Genomic DNA, 17,649 nt, shown 5'->3' with positions numbered 1-17,649 from the left:
CTGATGATGATAATGATCACAAAACAATAACTATAATAAGCAAACAAGCGCTGATCAATGAAATATGTGTGTATTACGGCTTGCAATTCTTTACATCCGCTTTATTTTATTTTGTGGAACCAGTTATATGTGATTAAAGGAGTTACATAAAGTGCTAGAAATTTTACACTGAATCAGTTGATCCTAAAAGGTTTATTTAATAAAGTTTTTTTCCCCACATGTTATCTGGTGATGTGCTGAATGTGGAAAACGACGTGTTTCTTCTTATATTCAGGGAATGTACAGCACAGAGGTAAGAGCAGCCATGTTGATCTGAAATGTAACAAATATTTTACAATATTTTAACATCTACATAATCTCTTTACAACGCTCTTCGATCTATGCCAATTAGAAATTATATTAGTTGTGAGAAAAGCTATTCTTACTTAACGGTCTTAAATAATGCCGATACATTTTTATGGATCAGTTTTCGGTATGGTATTAAATAGGTACCTAATGTTTCAGCTTTTAAGACTGTATACCTCTTCAAATATTTTAATCAGTAATCTTGATGTTATGTTAACTATATATAATTTGTATAATTATCTGTTATATTTGTTTTCTTTGTGCAGAAGATGTTCACATTATAGATTTGCTATTAGTTATGTTTGTCTCAGTTGAGGGACCGTAATGTACACCAGCTGCTAAGTAATTATGTTACATTTGATGAATAAGGGATGAAAATAAAGGGTTGCATTAGTAGACATAATAGCTTTTAAATAGAGGCAAAATGCTAGTTACCGCCTTTCCTTCCTCATAAGAGGTAGAATCCACATTTTTACACAGTTATGATCACTGCTGTTTTGGTTGTTTGTTTTTTTTTTTGTCCGAATGTATCATTCGGTTTAGTCGTCTCGCAGAACTCATCGACAGGCTGACAGATCATACTTCTACAAGTGATAAAATTTGTATCTTGCATGTTTAGGCTGGTCTATTGCCTTGGTGTCCAATCTAAGCAATACTACTATATTTTTTATTTTTTTTTTTGGGGGGGGGATATTGTTGTTGTGTGGGGTGGTGATGGTAATTGCTGCATATTTATTAGCTTCCAGAATATTCCCCCCCCCCCCCCGAGTGGCCGAGTGGTCTAAAGCGCTCACCGTTACGGATCATTGCCATCTCATCTCTGTCTGCGTGGGTTCGAGTCTCGGGTTCGGCCAATGTGGGTATGTGAGAAAGCATGCCAGGAGCTTCTCGTGGGTCGGTGGTTCTTTCCGGGGTTTTCCCGGGTTCTTCCTCCACCACTATACTGGCCGCCATGTATATTTGTCTTGTGCTGAAAAATGGCGTTAAACCCGACAACAACAACAACTCTCTCAAACTTATCATCTTGTAAGTAGAATAACTTTCAGCTTTACATTCTGCCTCCAACCAAGTTAAACATAATATTCTTGTGTAAATATATTTGTTCCAAACAACTGGCAGGAATGATTCGCTTTTAATTGAATTAGTATTTATAAAAATACATTGAAATGTATTTGATCACTATGCTTGTACAGTAGCTACATTTAACCCCTTTTACCCCACCCCGAACAATATCAGCCAACTGTCGCATTAATTACTTCAAAGCATTGAGTAATCAACAGATTTCGTAGAATTTAACAGAACAAACCACCACAGCAGCTATACATGGTATTCCATAATTGTTAATTCCAGTTTGATTTTCTTTCTTTATATTTCTAAGACTTTAGAAAAGACACTGTCTCTGGAACTTCCTAATTTATAAAATATAATGATTTCAACAACGAGATCTGTGTCGCCTTAAATTAAATGCGTTATTATTTTAAAGTTAGAAATGTTCATCAACGGTCAAGCACGCGTATTTTGGCTTTTGTTTAGTACATTGAAGTGAGTTCCTTTAATAAAAAAGAAATAAAAGAATTGTAAATGGCCAAAAGAGAGTGATTGAAAATATAGGGATCAAACCACGTCACGATAGGCATAAAACTATGTTTAACCTGAAAAGCCATAAAAAGAGTAAGCTGTATTACGACTCTACTGTCTTAAACTAACTAATAGAAAAGATCAACAACAAAAAACTACACGTTTTAACAAATTCTACAAATAATTTATTTCCCTATAATACAAAGCGAAAATTTAAAAAGAACATACGGTAATACGAATTAAATCCCCAAACAGTCTATAAAGTTCAACCACCAGTCCAAATGAATAAAGTTTTAATCAAATATTCAGTGGTGTCTGAAGAAAAAGAAAGAACTTTCGTTAAGGGTGTTAATGTGCCTATAGTGACCTGTCACCTGGTGATGAGACACGAATCTTTTGATCAATCACAATAGTAGTAAGGTGGGATAGATTAGCGTCAATGGGAATTAGCATTACAGAGACCCCTGGGACAGATTAGCGTCAAGGGAAATTTAACATGGAGAAAAATCGTGGGTGAGATTAGCGTCAAGGGAAATTAACATGGAGAAAAATCGTGGGACGGTTTAGCGTCAAAGGAATTTAAACAGGGTGGGACTTTATAGCGTCAAGGGAAATTGAATATGGGATTTTTTTTAAATTTTTTTTTTAAAAAAGTTTTTTTAAATTTAAATTTAAATTTAAATTTAAAAAAAGGGTAGGCAATGGAAAGGCTATCTCTTTTCGAGAAATATGGCTGGCCCTGAAAAGGGCCTTTGGGTTTTCTTCTTCTTCTTCTTCTTCTTCTGCTTCTAATTTCTTCTTTTTCTCCACCAAGTTCTTATTTTATCTCCTACACTCTTTCTCTTCTTCTCTTTCTTTTTTTTTTCTCCTGCTCTTCTTTCTTCTTCTCTTCCTCCTCTTCTTTCTTCCTCTTCTCATTTTCTTCTTCTTTATCAATTTTTTCGTTCCATTTGCTTATTCTTATTCTTTCCTCTTCATCCTCCTTCTCCTCCTTTATCTCTTTCATGACACCACTAATCTTGTCCTTTACCTTTTTTAAGTTATTAATTTCCATCTTTACACGATGGGGACTATAGGAATAATGGTCTTCAACGAGTCTTATTAACATCTGTTCCATCATTCCTAAGTTGTCTAAAACGTCTTGCAATGTTTGTATTTTGTCCATTTGGTTAGAAACCATCTTCTTTGTAGAATGGTTTGAACGACGAATACTGTGGGTTCTTATAGTGAAAGCGCGGACGTGAAGGAAAACATCCCCCTACTTTTCTCATTTCATATAATAAAACCCAAACTATACTCTCCACATACGCTAAGAAACAATAAACAAAATCCATAATCTACTATCCACACAATCGTACGTGAGCGGTTACAAAACCCAAACTATACTCTCCACATACGCTAAGAAACAATAAACAAAATCCATAATCTACTATCCACACAATCGTACGTGAGCGCTTACAAAACCCAAACTATACTCTCCACATACGCTAAGAAACAATAAAGAAACCCATAATCTACCATTCACACAAACTTACGTGAGCAGTTACAAACACAAACACACAAACACATACCCTCGCACTATGAAAAAAGAGTTAGTGTTTATAATCACACTACTCTACCTACACACACACACACACACACACACACACACATTGGCAAATCGATAGTTATTTCTTTTCTAGAGTATTGGGTAGCCCTTAAAAGGGCTGTTTTTTTTAAAACTCCAGATGCACCTATCTAATGGTTGCACCTTCCTGGCCTGGCGCCACACACGCATCTTCTTCCCCAGTCTCCTTTCACCTTTCTTCTGGGGAGCGCAGAGGGAGGATGATTCGCTTCAACACCCCAATCCTCTGTCTCGGGAATATTGTACGACATCCTCTCTTCTAGTTTCTTTTCCACCTCTTCCCTCTGTCTTCTCTCTTCCTCTTCGTTCTTCATTCTTTCCTCTTCTACTATAGCCTCCGCAGCCAGTTCATTTAACAGGCGCCTGACATATTCCAGATGTATCTGGAGTTCAAGAAGTTTCCTTATTCTGCTATTCATTCTTGTGTTGATCAATCAACAAGGGTAGCTAGACTGCCCAGCGAGTTTCAATTTATAGTGAAAGCGCGGACGTGATGGAAAACATCCCCCTAAAAACATAAAATTGATCTTACCTAGATCATAACCAAAAAAAACAACAACGCGCGGACCTAAAAGAAACACTCACTCACTTTTTTATGCTACCCATCACTATTTTAAAATTTTTTATAAATCACTTCAATAGACTATCCACATACGCAAAGCAATCCAATCTAACCCCAAATTTACACCTCAAACACCAAAAAAAAAAAGACATCATTTTAATCTACTATCCATACCAACTATTAACCACTTACAAACACAAACACACAAACACATACCCTCACATTTTTTTAAAAAAGAGTTAGTGTTTATTTTCACACTACTCTACCTACACACATTGGCAAATGGATTGTTATTTCTTTTCTAGAGTATTGGGTAGCCCTGAAAAGGGCTGGGTTTTTTTTTGTTTGCTATGGCATTCTTTTTTAGTTTCTAAGAATGCGATGTCCTCTGAGAATAGACTTTCTGGCGATAGGTCTGCTTCTTCGAAAAGAGAAGAAGAACTCTTTGGTGTCGATACGACAATCGACAAAGCCTCTGTCAGCTTCAGGTTGCTGCTGCTGTTGTTGTTGCTGCTGCTGTTGCTGATGTCTCTGAAGTCTGTACTTCTCTGTCCATTCTTCTTTTTCCCTGTTCATTTCTTCTCTGAAGAGCTCTTCTATCAGGTCTTCAGTGATTTTTAACATTCTCACATTCTCTATTTCTTCTGGCTTCGGTATCAGACTGTGTCTGACCCTATGCAAATTCACGTAGGCTTCGTTGAGCTTAGCTAGTTTGAAGCACATCTTCGTAGGATGATGAGTCGACAATGGATGGTTAGACTGGAAACAACCCCGGTTCTTAAAGTCAAAGCGCGGACGTGAAGGAAAACATCCCCCACACGGTTTTCGAGCCGCAACGTTTAGTGAGTGTCATGAGAGGGATAGTAAGAAATGAAAGAGCATCAATCCAACATTCTTATAGCTAAACACAAGACAAAGGCATTTTTTCAAAACACAACATTTTTTATTCAAAAATCACTTAACACTAAACAACAACTCTAACATTTTTAACAATAATCCAACAATATAACATCAAACAATTTTTTCAAAACACAACATTTTTTATTCAAAAATCACTTAACACTAAACAACAACAACTCTAACATTTTTTAACAATAATCCAACACTAAAAGTTTCTCCACTAGGTAAAGAGGGATAACAGTCTTCCATGGTTTCTAGTAATCTAGGATGACTTCTCTCAAACTGTTGATTTCTATGGTATTATCGAATTCTGCATACAGGATGACGTTCACCGTTTCATCAGGGTCTCGGTCTTTAAACTGAATTTCCACACGAATCTGGCCGGATTTTATAGGGTGGAAATGTCCCTCGTCGCTGCCTTGGTCTGGAGTGAAATAGAAAGCCCACAAAGCGTAGCCTCCTGCATAATCCTCGTACGTAATACCGTGACTGGTATTGGTTCCTAACTGTCCGGTGGCTTCGTACAGGGACAAGTACGATCTCAAGTAATTCTTCTTGGTAAAGTCAGGTTCGAAAGGTCGGGTACACAAGGTCTTGCCATCGCGACTGATTTCGATTTTGGACACGCCAAAGTGTTGAAAGTAGAAAGGATTTTTTTCGGCAGCTCCGTTGAAGGCTGTATTCTCGACGATACCAACGATCAAACGTTTGGGTAACTGTCCTTGGAACAGATGATCTTCGATCATGGATCGCTGTCCCTTGGGAATGGTGAAGGTTTTCACTTCCACGCGTCGTATGGGATATTTGGCAGTCGTTCTGCTCAACGTCTGACTGATGTCGTTTCCCACTTTAGGTAACACTTCCACACGGCGTACGTAGAGTCTGGCTTCTAGGATTTTGGTTTTGTAACCGTCACTATCAGCCATCAAATGGAAAGCGGCACTGCTACGATTCAGTCTCAGGCGGACATCCACCCCGTTCAGCAAATACTTTTCTTGCAACCACATGTCCAAATGCAAACGATCCATCAGTTCTAAACTTGTGTCGGCTCCGGTGATTCTCTTTCTTCGTTCTAGAAATCCATCATTGTTGTCTTTCTTTTCATCAGTTTCCAATATTTCAAACTTGGTAGGTTCGTCAGCTTCCCATACCACACAGGCATTGAGATGAGTGTTCTTGGCATCTATTCCGTACGTCAAGAGATTTTCCAGGTAGGCACGATAAGGGTAAGTATCCATGCTGCTACTGACCAGTTTGTTATTCAAGTACAAGTCCACTCCACTGAACAAGGAATGCATGAAACTGTTGACGGGAGCTACTGCTTCATCGTCTATAGCACCTCCAGTCTTATCTAGAATTTTGACTTTCAGGTACAAGTAACTGCTATTCAGATCGATGTAATCTTCGGGCTGTCCTTTGATTTCAAACTCGATGGGAGCGGAATCGGTCAGTGAGGAGACGGGGTGAAATTCCACCCACTGGGATTCTTGCACCGTCATCATCGTGGGGGGCATGGCAAACAGATCCAGTTCCGTCTTGGAACAAGCGCAAGATTCTCGGTGCATCATTTTTTGTCTCTTTTCTCAATAATCGAAAACGTCTAAGTCTCGTACAGTTCTTCTTTTCTTGGCCTTTCTAGCTTGAAGTCTGGTGAAAGGGTGTTTTCTTCGTCGTCTCTTTCTGCCTTGTCCTTGCTGAATGCCTGACTCGGTAGCGTGCAGGGCATTTATAGGTGTTTCTCGGTGACCCAAAATGTCTTTGCCCGTTTGCAGCAAGACATTTTTGCTTGCCCTCATGAAGGCTTCTTTAGGGTTTTGTTTGTCGATGATGACATTTTGGAGAAATTCTTTGCCTTGCGTCAGTGCCGCATCTTTCAAGGCGTGCAATCCGCGTGTCACCATCGGTTTCAACACCGGGGCCACCGAACGAAAGGCCGATTTTAACATATCTCCTAAACCGTGTCCTCGCTGTCGAGCAACCCCTCGGTACACTGGATACATGACTTACGAATCGTGAGAAAACCGTTTTCGAAAATGGAGTTTCACCGTGACTTTTCCTTTGGTGAATGAAATATTTTGTCCCAAATCTCCTTTTATAGTAATGTTGACCGTGTCCAAATACGACTTACTGACAGGCAAATAGTGAGGATGTACAAATTCGCGGTGGACGTGGTAAGTGTTTCCACCTTCCTCGTCAGTGTTCGTGGCAGAATCCACTTTGAAAGGAATGACACGCAGTAACGGTACGGAGGTGTGTCCCACCACGTTATACTCCACCACATCGGAGTACACAAACATCAAATTTAGTCCTTGGTTCAGTTCTACCGGGGCACGAAATAACTTGCTAAAAGACTCGTTGTCGTAAACGATGGGTAATTCGCTTTTCTTCATCATGCTCATTCTCAGGTTCATGTCTCCGCCCAACATGTCATACAATTCAGGACAAAATAAAATGGACAGGATTTTACTCCGTTCAAATTTCATCAAGAAGCGACGAGCTGTTTTGTGGTACTCCATGGTGACACTTTTGTTAACATGCTCCAAAGCTTTCAGAAACACGGCATTAAACCTGGAGGCTATGGTGCTGACCAAATGTTGACCACTAAAATAATAGCCTGGGGAAATGAACAAGTGATAGGTGGTGTACTTTTGTGTACGGGTTTTCTTGTCATATTTGACATTGCTATCCATCCACTGTTGCAATTGTTCGTCATGAACTTCCACATCAAAAAAATTTTGATTGGGAAGGACATTGAGGACTTGGGTCGGGTGAATCATTTCTACTAAAGCCACTTCCCAATGGGCTTCGTGATCTAAGGGGATGGCTTGAGGTAATTTGGCCGTGTAACAGCACAGCGTGTTCTTGGGAAACACCTCCATGGAACTGTCACTGGGTAAGGTTAAGTAAAATTGGTTTTGGTGACTCATAATTCCAGAGTTCTGTGGCTGTCCGAGGGGTTAGTGGACGTCAGAGGCGTGTCTCCGCCCAAATGGGGTTCTGGTTGTGGTTGGAGTGGTGACTGGCACTGGCACTGGACACAAGGTTCCCGTGGTTCCCGTTCGAGGTGAATTTCAGGGAGGGATTAGGAAGCAGGTAACCGATGCAACTGCTCAATAAAATGGTCCACAATTGTTTGTCTCCTTGTTGCAAACTCAAATTGGCGATGGCTGCCCCGATGACACAATACACCACGAAGATTTGGCAGAAAAAGACGATTTGCGTTTTAGGCACACGTTCTCCACACCACACCCACAAGGATTGTTTTTGTAAATCTTGCACAGAAGAACTGGGTGAAGGAGGAGTGTTCGACGTAGCTGCGTCTGTGTGAAAAGGCATGATGGTCACTTCTTTTTATAGTCGATGACTTGCGAAGCGTCGATCCAAGAATCAAAACTGGGCGGATATCCTTTCCAACGTACTTTGACTTCTTTGACACGTCGTTTGCCCACTTTACGGGTTCTGCGTTCGAGAATGCTTTCGATGTCGTACACTTCGTCTTCTTTTTTGGTGACACGTTGTAACTCGGGCAAATAAAACGTTCCTTTGAGCACTTCTCCGTTCATGTCTTCCAATTTATAGACGGCAGGATGACGGCCATGCACTCGTCCAGTGACGCGAAAAAGTTCGGTCGTCCAGTTAGGTAAGTAACCTTTGTCAAAAGTGCGTTTGGTTTTGCCAATGCGCACCCAATCTCCTACGGCCAACTCTCCACTTTTCCTGGGGACAGCCCTCGTCGGGGACGTACCAAACAGACGCTCAAACACCAGCACTTCGTTGTCGGGAGTCACGTCTTGCGGGGCACGTCCGATGCTTCGATGGTAAGGTTGGTTGTACGCTTGCACCAGGTGCGGTAAGATGTCGATGTACTTCAGAGTGTGGTGATGCGTAAAATATTTCCACATGCGTTCTTTCAAAGTGCGTTGAAAACGTTCCACGATGCTGGCTTTGGTTTCAGGATTCTCGGTGGTAAAAAAAATGAATGTCACGTTTCTTTAATTCTTTTTGGAAAGCTTGGTTCAGAAATTCGGTACCTTTGTCCGTTTGCCATCGAAGAGGGTGACGACCGCTTTGTTTCAACACCCGTTGCAGGGCTCGCACTAACTCGCTGCTCGATTTGGAAGTCAAGGGTACGACCCAGGCAAATTTGGAAAAGACGTCGATGACACAAAACAAATATTTGTAGCCACGATTGTAGCTGGCCAAATGAGAGACATCGGCTAAATCGGCTTGCCATTGATGATCGATGCCTTCCACTCGGGTGCGACTTCTGGCAAACTTGCGTCGAATGGGTTTGTGTAAAGTGTAGGTAGCTTGTTCTTGTAACCATCGTTGCACTTGAGGTAAACGGAGACTTTTCAGTTGCGTTTTGGCAGCACGATACAATTTTTGAACTCCTGCGTAACCTGCAGGATGGGAGGGATCGTAGTAAATGCTGGCTAAGACTTTTTCCATTTTTTTGTTTTGGTTGGTGTGTTAATAAGGCACCCACTCTTGGAGGAGGCCACTCTTTTTCTCTTGGGGTATTTTCTTGGATTGCAATGCTTTGCGTGTGCGACCGGCAATAGGTGTTGAAGAGGAGGAGGATGTCTGAGCGGGGGATATCGGTTCTTGTTTCACTTCTGTCTTCACTTCTGTCTTCACTTTCTTTTTCTCTTGTGATGAAGAAGGGGTGGCCATCATCTTTTTAATCCATCCAATTCTGGAGGTAGGTGGTGTTGTTAACTTGCGTACTTTTTCTGGTGGAGTTTGAAACCCTTCTTCTTCTTCTTCTTTTCCTTTTTCTGTCTTGGTCACTGGTACTGGTGGTACTGATACTGGTACTGGTGATGGTGCTGGACTTTTCATCAAGGTCTTAAAATCTTTCAGAGTGGGTAGAGCTGTTTCGTCTAAAGCTTTCTGGTGAAAGAGTTGCAGTCGTTGCAAGAGTTGACCGTACTTTTGCGATTTTTCTGTTTCGGACAAATCTTGGCGATCCATCAAGGACTGCAATTCGTGTTGTAACTGGGACATCTCGCTCAAATGGGGATTGGGAGGTAAATGCGGGGTGTGTTGTTCTTGCCACCGATGGTATTCCATTCATCGTTTGTAAGGCACTAAAGCTAGTTTTCGTCCTTCCATGGGGTTGTCAGGGGTCGATTCTGAGATCTTGGAACTTCCGAGGCCTTTTTATCTTGCTCCCACCAGTCCTCCCAACATGGTTCCCAAGACTCCTTTCAGTATGGGGCCTAACAAGAGAGGTAAAATACCTCCACGTTGCACTAACATCTTCTTTTTTGACGAATGGGAATTTTCTTTTGAACCATTTGGCGAAGAACGTGACGATGTTTGCCTAAGCATTGTTTCTGGTGTTTGGACAAAGGGATCGTGCCTTTCAAAACGTTCAAACAACATTCGCACACGGTATCGATGACCTCTTTGGAGGCCGTTTGAATGAATTTTTTTCGTAGGGGTGGAGAAGCTTTGGACAGGACAGATAACATGTCCCCATGTTTGGCTAAACGTGGTGGCAGTCCTTTCCTTTTCTTTCCTTGGGGTTTTCTGGAGGGTGACATCTTTGAGTCTTCAGGAGCACCAAAAAACACTGATACCCCGACTTGGTCACAGGCCTTTTTTATACTGGAACGCGTCGCCACTGATTGTCTTGACGTCGTATTAGTTTGAGGACAGGCATGACACGTCGTGCAGGGGTACGTAACGGACTAAATCGAGCCAGTTCTTGCTTGGACAAATCCAGTAAACTTTGTAACATGCCCGATCTTTCTTGAACTTTGATTTTGGGAGAAGGTACTTTGTGAGCAGCAGCCACTGCCACTAAATTGGAAGGTCCTGCCACTGGGGAAGTTCTTTTGGGGGTCATCAACGGAGAAGTTCTTGGTGTGATCAACGTCTCCAAGTACTCTTCAGTTCTGGGTGTCATTAACGGAGAAGTGGACAAACGTGAGGCTGCCGGAGACGCAGTCACCGCCGTGGCAGGTCGTGGTTTGCGAGTGTAAGGTTGCGTCCTGGCCGAAGTGCCTCTCTTGCGACTAGTTTTCTTCTGTTGACTTTTCTTTTTCTGGGGACTTTTTCTCTGTTTCTTTTTCTGGGGGCTTCTTTTCTTTTTCCGGGGTGGTGGTGTCTGGTCAGAGGAGGGTCCACCACTGGAGAAGTTCTCCTTGGGGACCTGGTCTTTTTCTTCTTGGGGCTTCGTTGGACTTTTGTCTTGGGTATAACTTTGGGGGCATTAGGATCCCATCGTAAGAGTGAGCGAATGATGACCCCTCCTAGAGTACCGCTCCCTCCAGGTTTCAAAATGATTTGTTTTTTGGTTTGAGTGTCGATGCAAGGATCGGCCAGTTGGACCAAAGCGACTTTGTTTCGATTGAAAAAGCGTTTGGTTTGATGAGGAATCTGAATGATTCCTTGGAGTAATTGACGTGCCGTCACCGTGAACCATCGTAAGACTTCTTTGAGACTAGCTTCTAAGACACGAGCTCGTGTTTGTGGATCTTTTTCTCGACTGATGCCATACAAGGCACGAATCATTTTGACGGGAAGATGCGACTGAAGGGACGTCATGTTCGCACTGAGAGTGAGACAGACGAAAAAGGGTCTGAGGTTTTTATAGATTTTTTTATGTGGAGTGAAATGAAGTCGAGGACGGAGACGTGTACAGGACAGGCCCTCCGTCTTGGCACCAGTGGTGAAACAAGTGGGTACGAAATCGCAAATCCTCGGGAGTCGTAGGTTTCAAATCGACGAGTAAATAGGCGTGTGGAGTTTGAGTGGCATCGTCGTACGCCTGAGTCAGCCAAGGCGTTCCTAACTGTTTGGCTAAGACTTGCACTTGCGATTTATCTCGAGGGCTTTTAAACAAGACCACGTAATGCGCATTGAGACTGATGGTGCGATGGGCTTTACTTTGTTGAAACAAATTTTGGGTGATGTAAACGACACTGGCATTACGGTGATGCCCTTTGCGCGTGAACCACAGTTTAATTTCTTCTTCGTCTTCTCCTAACATGTCGTCAAAAATGATCAAATGGGTTTGACGGGAGTCAGAGACGATGCCGTCGTCTTCTTTAGGAATGCCTTCCACAAACACGATGGAATCGCCTTGACTTTCTCGCAAGAGGCTGTACGCCGATTGCCACTCTTTGTAACACCACACGATTCGTTGAGGTGGTCGATCGATCAAATGATGTTTATGTTCGATCAAACGTTTGACGAATTCGGTTTTGCCAGAACCGCTAGGTCCAGCAATGAGCATGTTAAAGGGATGGCGAATATACAAAGCCTCCCAACTGGCACGATCTAAGTGTTCGTCGATGACTTTGACAGTAGAGGAAGAGGGAGCAGAGACAGCAGAGGTAGCCATAGTGTGAGGAATGTCACTTGTGACACGAAAAACAAACAAGACAAGAGTTTATATACTTTTTCAGAACACGTTTATTGAATGTTTTTTTCAAACATGAATACGAAAGACAAAAATACATAAAAGCCAAAGGCTTAAGTACAAGAATAAAAGGCACATGATAACCATGAACGTGGAATAAACACAAGTGTCTGTACAACATGTTTTGGGTAAAGTTCTAACCAGTTCTATAGTAGGGGGTAAGGTCACACAAGTGTCCTCCCGAAAGGGTCTTTCAGGCCTGTCCACGACAGTCCTGTCCTGGGTGACGGGTTCTTCTGGCACCGTCACTAACACAGGTTGAAAAGTAACTTTTTTCCTTGAATAACTCTCGTGCATACTGGGCCACCTCTTGTGTCCAAGCCTCAAAATCCTGGTCTCGGTGATGTCCAACATTTGACTCCTAACCAATCTGGTTTCTTCTTCGTCAACGACATGGTAAGTTACTTCAATGAACAATGAACTATCGATCTTGCCTAGGGTTCCTTTTCATATACAGACCAATACCGACGTGACCGTACGGCAACGTAAAGTGATTGGGAAGTCTCACTCGCTTCTGGTACACGATTTGATAGACTTTTTCTAGGGGCCGACTGACGATGTGGTGAGTGGGTAAACGTACAATCTTGTTCGGTTGATAAGTGGTCACTTTAAAGTTTCCATCCTCTCCCGATTGCAAGGCTTCTTTCAATACCCCAAAGTTGACCACTCGACTGGTACGATGATTCAGAGTCAGTCCTTTCACTTTGCACGTCGTGTGCACTTCTCCTTGTTTGTCCCGGTATTCGTAGCCGTAATTTTTGGGCCCACCACTGACGAAACTTAGAATCTTGTCGTCGGGATGCTCGTCTGTCCAGGCTCCTAAACGGTCTCCTTCGATGTCAGGGTGATGTTGACTCGGGTGATGGATGTAAATGCAACTGTCCGTGTCAAAGTACAGGACGCGTTCTTCTAACAGTTCTAAAGCTTCGTACAATTTTAAGCGAGCATGAGCTGTCACGTAAGCCGCAATAATGACATTTCCAAAAGGGTCGTCTTGTACAAAGTCCAGATCTTCTTCGTAATTGACCAAGATCAAATCCTCTCGAACGACGTCCACGTGTTTCATGTATTTGGTTTTGTCGTGAATCATCTGGAAGTAGCGGGAAGGTTCTGTCAAATATTCCGTCTTGGGTAAACACGGTCGTTGTGCCATTTTACCCCACAAGCAATTTAACATCACTTTGGCAAACGATCGCCTGCCTTCGTTTTTTTCGATGTGGTCTAAAGAGATGCCTTCTTGTTCGTAGTATTTCTCTTTGAATTGTATTTGGTCTTCGGGAGTGTGACACCAGGAAGGATAGCCGCTGGCTTCTTGTTTCAGTTTCAAAAAGGCATCCACGTAGTCTGCGAAAATGCCTTTCTGACTGGGGTCACCCTTGTGGTACTGTTGTGTCTTGGGAAAGTGGCAAATTTCGTACACTTCTAACAGTTGGTATCCCATGTCCAGAGCTTTGAACAATTCCACGCTGATCCAGGTTCCCGTCAAGGCACGTTCTTCCTGGCTGTGATGGCAAGGTTGGTCCTGGTTGCACGTTTCGGCACAAGTACGGCACAAGGGAAACATCAGTTTGCCTTGACAATGGTGAGGTAAGACGGGATGGTATAGGTTCGTGGGAGGCAAAACTTTACACTTGATCAAGCCTTCGTATTGTCGAATGTTTTTCAGGTCGATGTGTTCCGTGAAAAATTGCGGGTGCCCTACAGGAAAGCGACAATATTTGCACACGTAGGGATACAGCGAACACACGTCCAAGTATTTGATTTCTTCTCCTTTCTCTTCGTCGGCTTGGTACAGCAAACAGGTGGCATTGGTCCTTCCTCCGTACAAACTATCCCTCGGGTTCAGCGGGTCCATGAACTGGTAACTTTCCTCGGGATCGGTTTTCAAACGGTGATCGTACTCGTGTTCCCACATTTCCACCACTTGTTATCCTTGCTGTTCTAACTTTAGGCGTCGATGACAAGTGTCCTGGTACAAGTCTTCCATGGTTCGTTGCAAAAACTGATTTTTAGTGTCACGGTCAGGGTAACAGACGGGACATCCATGAAATAAGCAACCGTTAAACTCGTACACGATCTTGGGGTTTTCTAAGTCCCAGCCATCGACCGAATACGTTCCGATGGTCTTTTCGCCTCCTCCGTTGCGGGCATGCTGAATCCATTTGTCTTCCTTGTCGCACAAGTAATGTAACCAGCGTAGGGCTTTGACCGAGTATTGACGTTTGACAAAGTGGGTCGTTTGAGGACTGATGACAGCCACGGTGTTTTCAGGCATGAATCGTTGGCGGTACACTAAGGAACACGCTTTGGCAATGGTGCAAGCTTCTTTCAAAGGATCGACCCCTCCGTGTTCCATGAACAGTTCTCGAAATTTTCCACAGCAACGCCGTAAAATGTCCACGTCGGAACGACAATACTTTAGCATTTCTTCCTGAAAGTCGAAGGGGTCAGAGGCATGAGCCTGGTACCAAGCGTAGAAAGCTTCTCGTTGTTCGGTACGCATGTTGTCGGGGTCGTAATAGTGAGCCTCAGGCAAATGGGGTAGAACGGCGTGTTGATTGGCTTCCGTATTGAAAAAGTGTGGAAAGTACCCTTTAGCCATTTCTGTCATTCCAAACGTTTTAGGCATTCGGCTCAAAGGCATGGCCAAGTAACTCATCGAATCTTTAAACTGCACTTGTCCCACTTGCATGAAAATGATTTTGGCTCTGTTCAAAGTGACTTTAGGACGTTCGGTGCCTTGTTCCGTATAGTATCTCAAAAGAAACTGTCCATCGTATTCGGAGAAATTGTGAGCCATCACCGTGGCATGACGATGACAATCTCCGTAACGTTCGATGTCTTCTTGGCTCCACGTCTTGTCGATGGGGTCTAAGACCCATTGGGCAAAATCGGCTAACGTGTTCGGTCCTCGAAAGATTTTTTCACGTCCTCCAGGAATCTTGCTGCAGTGAGGGCAATGACTGAAGATAGGTTCTTGAATGCACTTCTCGCACGCTCGATGAGCCACGCAGAAATTAGGAATGTGAATGCCAGTCTCTTGCATGCATTCGAAATCGAAAAAGATGAAATTGCCTTTCTTCTTGTGACCGTCCTCTTTCTCTGGTGGGGGTTGGTATTTTTGCACGTAGCATTGGTGTTCCAAGTCCACGATGTGGTGACAAATGTGACATTTTTTCTTTCCTCGACATACGTGTGCCTTGGCATTATTGGTAAGTATGCCTTGTCCACAGGTAGGGCACAATCTCAGGAGTTGACAAGCACATTTCTTCTGTGAACCTTGTGTTTTCAAACGTTGTTGGTAACAGGTAGGACTGACAAACGTGCGCAAACAAGTCGAACAAGGCACTGGTCCTTCGCTCAGACAGGGTGGAGAGGCCAAACATCCTGGGCATTTCATTCCACAATGCTTGTGTTGCTCTCGATTGTTATAACCATAGTCACATTTCTCACAATAATAACCGTATCCCAGGAATCCAGTGATACTGGTAATGGTATCGAAATGATCATCGTGATGATAGACATGAATGTATTTTCCGTCCTTAAAATCTTGGCCTCGAAACAACAGAGTTCCACGCATTTCTTGAGGGTGCACTTTCAAGGTGTAGCATGGAGCTAGGGCATCTTGCAATTTTTGCATCTCAGGAATGCCACAGGGTGTGTCTTTGGACAGTCCGGCTTGTTGTAACAGGAGTTCTGCTTCATTTCGTTGTTTGGCTCGGTCGGATTGTTGAATAGTTTTCCAGGTTCTTTTCCATTCTACCGTGTCGTTCTTGCTGGCATAGGTTCGTCCCACCACGATGGCACGGGCTAAACACATCTGGTCTTGAGGGTTGTTAATTCGGACGAGACTCTTTTTGGTGTTGCGAAGGTCGTCCACCAATAGCATCTTTTTGCATCCAGTTCCTTGAGGAGGAGAGACGTGGGCCATTTTCAGTGTGGCTTTACCATCGGTGATGTTAAACTGGTCATTAGATTGTTGCACCTGTTGTATCTTGTCCATGACTTTGGAAGGGGTCAGTTCTGCGGGTCTGCTAAACTCGATCCAAACAGGGGATTTCAAACCGTCGTGATCTATGGATAGTGTCAAGCGATCGTCTTCTTTGGCTTGACATTGTCGCTTGAGTGCGGTGAGCAAAGAATCCCACATCTCGGTGATAAACCCTTCTGCTTTCTCCAAGGGTACGTCGGACTTGAAATCTTTAAACTTCACCGTGTAGGTGTAAGCCGTGGTTCTAAATTTTCTAGAGGAGCGCTTTTCCGTCTCTCGAATGGAATAGTACTTTTCAGGGTTGACTAAGGGTGGTGAACTTGGTTTAGAGGGTTCGGATTCTGGTTCACTCATGTCCTCTTCAAAATCACTGGCATGAATTTGTGCCAAGATTTCAGCTCTGGTACGAGGCGATAGATCACGTTTCTGCCTCTTACTTTCTTCTTCTTCTTCTTTCTTCTCGAATGAATGGGATCGTTTCATCTTGAGTGCAAAACGTCAAATGACTCAAGTTTAAACACCATAGACTAATTTATAGTCATGGCAAACCAGCGTATATAAAAAGGGTGTGTGTCTTGTCCTTTCACTATTCATTTCACTCTCAAGCCGAGCACAACGATGGAAGAGACTACCCAGATGGAACGTTTCGTCAGAGCTTTGCGAGGGGTCATTAGAAAATTCTCTTCAGACCAGCCGACGGACTACTCTCCTTCCTTTCGAGATAAAAGTCAAGATACTTGCTATATCTGTCAAAAGAAAGGGCATTGGTCTTCAGAGTGTCCAGACCGTCAAGAAAGAAAAAAAAACAGGGGCTAAAAAAGACAAAAGTCAAGATACCTGTTATTATTGTAAAGAAAAAGGACATTGGTCTCCAGATTGCCCAAAAAAGAAACAAGAGGAGTCAGAAGAAAAGAAGGATTCTTCAGAAGAAGAGAGGGATTCTTCGGAAGAAGAGAGGGATTCTTCGAAAGAAGAGAGGGATTCTTCAGGGGAAGAAGAGGAAGAAAGAAGACAATTCTATTTAAAAGAGGCAAAGAAACAGGAGAAGAAAAGAAGAAGGGAAGAAAATGAGGAAAAAACGGTGAAGAAATTCAAAAAACAGAGAGACTAAATAAGGAGAAAGAAGAAGTGTACGAACTTTTTAAAGTGTTCTGTGGTGAATTGTGAATTGGATTGTAAAAAATGGATAAAAGAATACACGAATGATATAA

At 42.9% G+C, this 17,649-nt stretch overlaps 1 protein-coding gene across 2 annotated transcripts in view; it reads right to left on the bottom strand.

The window, feature by feature from the left end:
• LOC149801774 (lim and transglutaminase domain protein ltd-1-like) overlaps positions 1-17,649 on the bottom strand; it is a 74,467-nt gene that overhangs the window by 43,168 nt on the left and 13,650 nt on the right. The window lies entirely within an intron of this gene.

Source organism: Sinohyriopsis cumingii, chromosome 4 (assembly GCF_028554795.1).
Source record: "Sinohyriopsis cumingii isolate HCF-2022 chromosome 4, ASM2855479v2, whole genome shotgun sequence".
Classification (NCBI taxonomy): Eukaryota; Metazoa; Mollusca; class Bivalvia; order Unionida; family Unionidae; genus Sinohyriopsis; species Sinohyriopsis cumingii.
The sequence above is the reverse complement of the archived record's forward strand: the minus strand, read 5'-3'. Positions and strand labels throughout refer to the sequence as shown.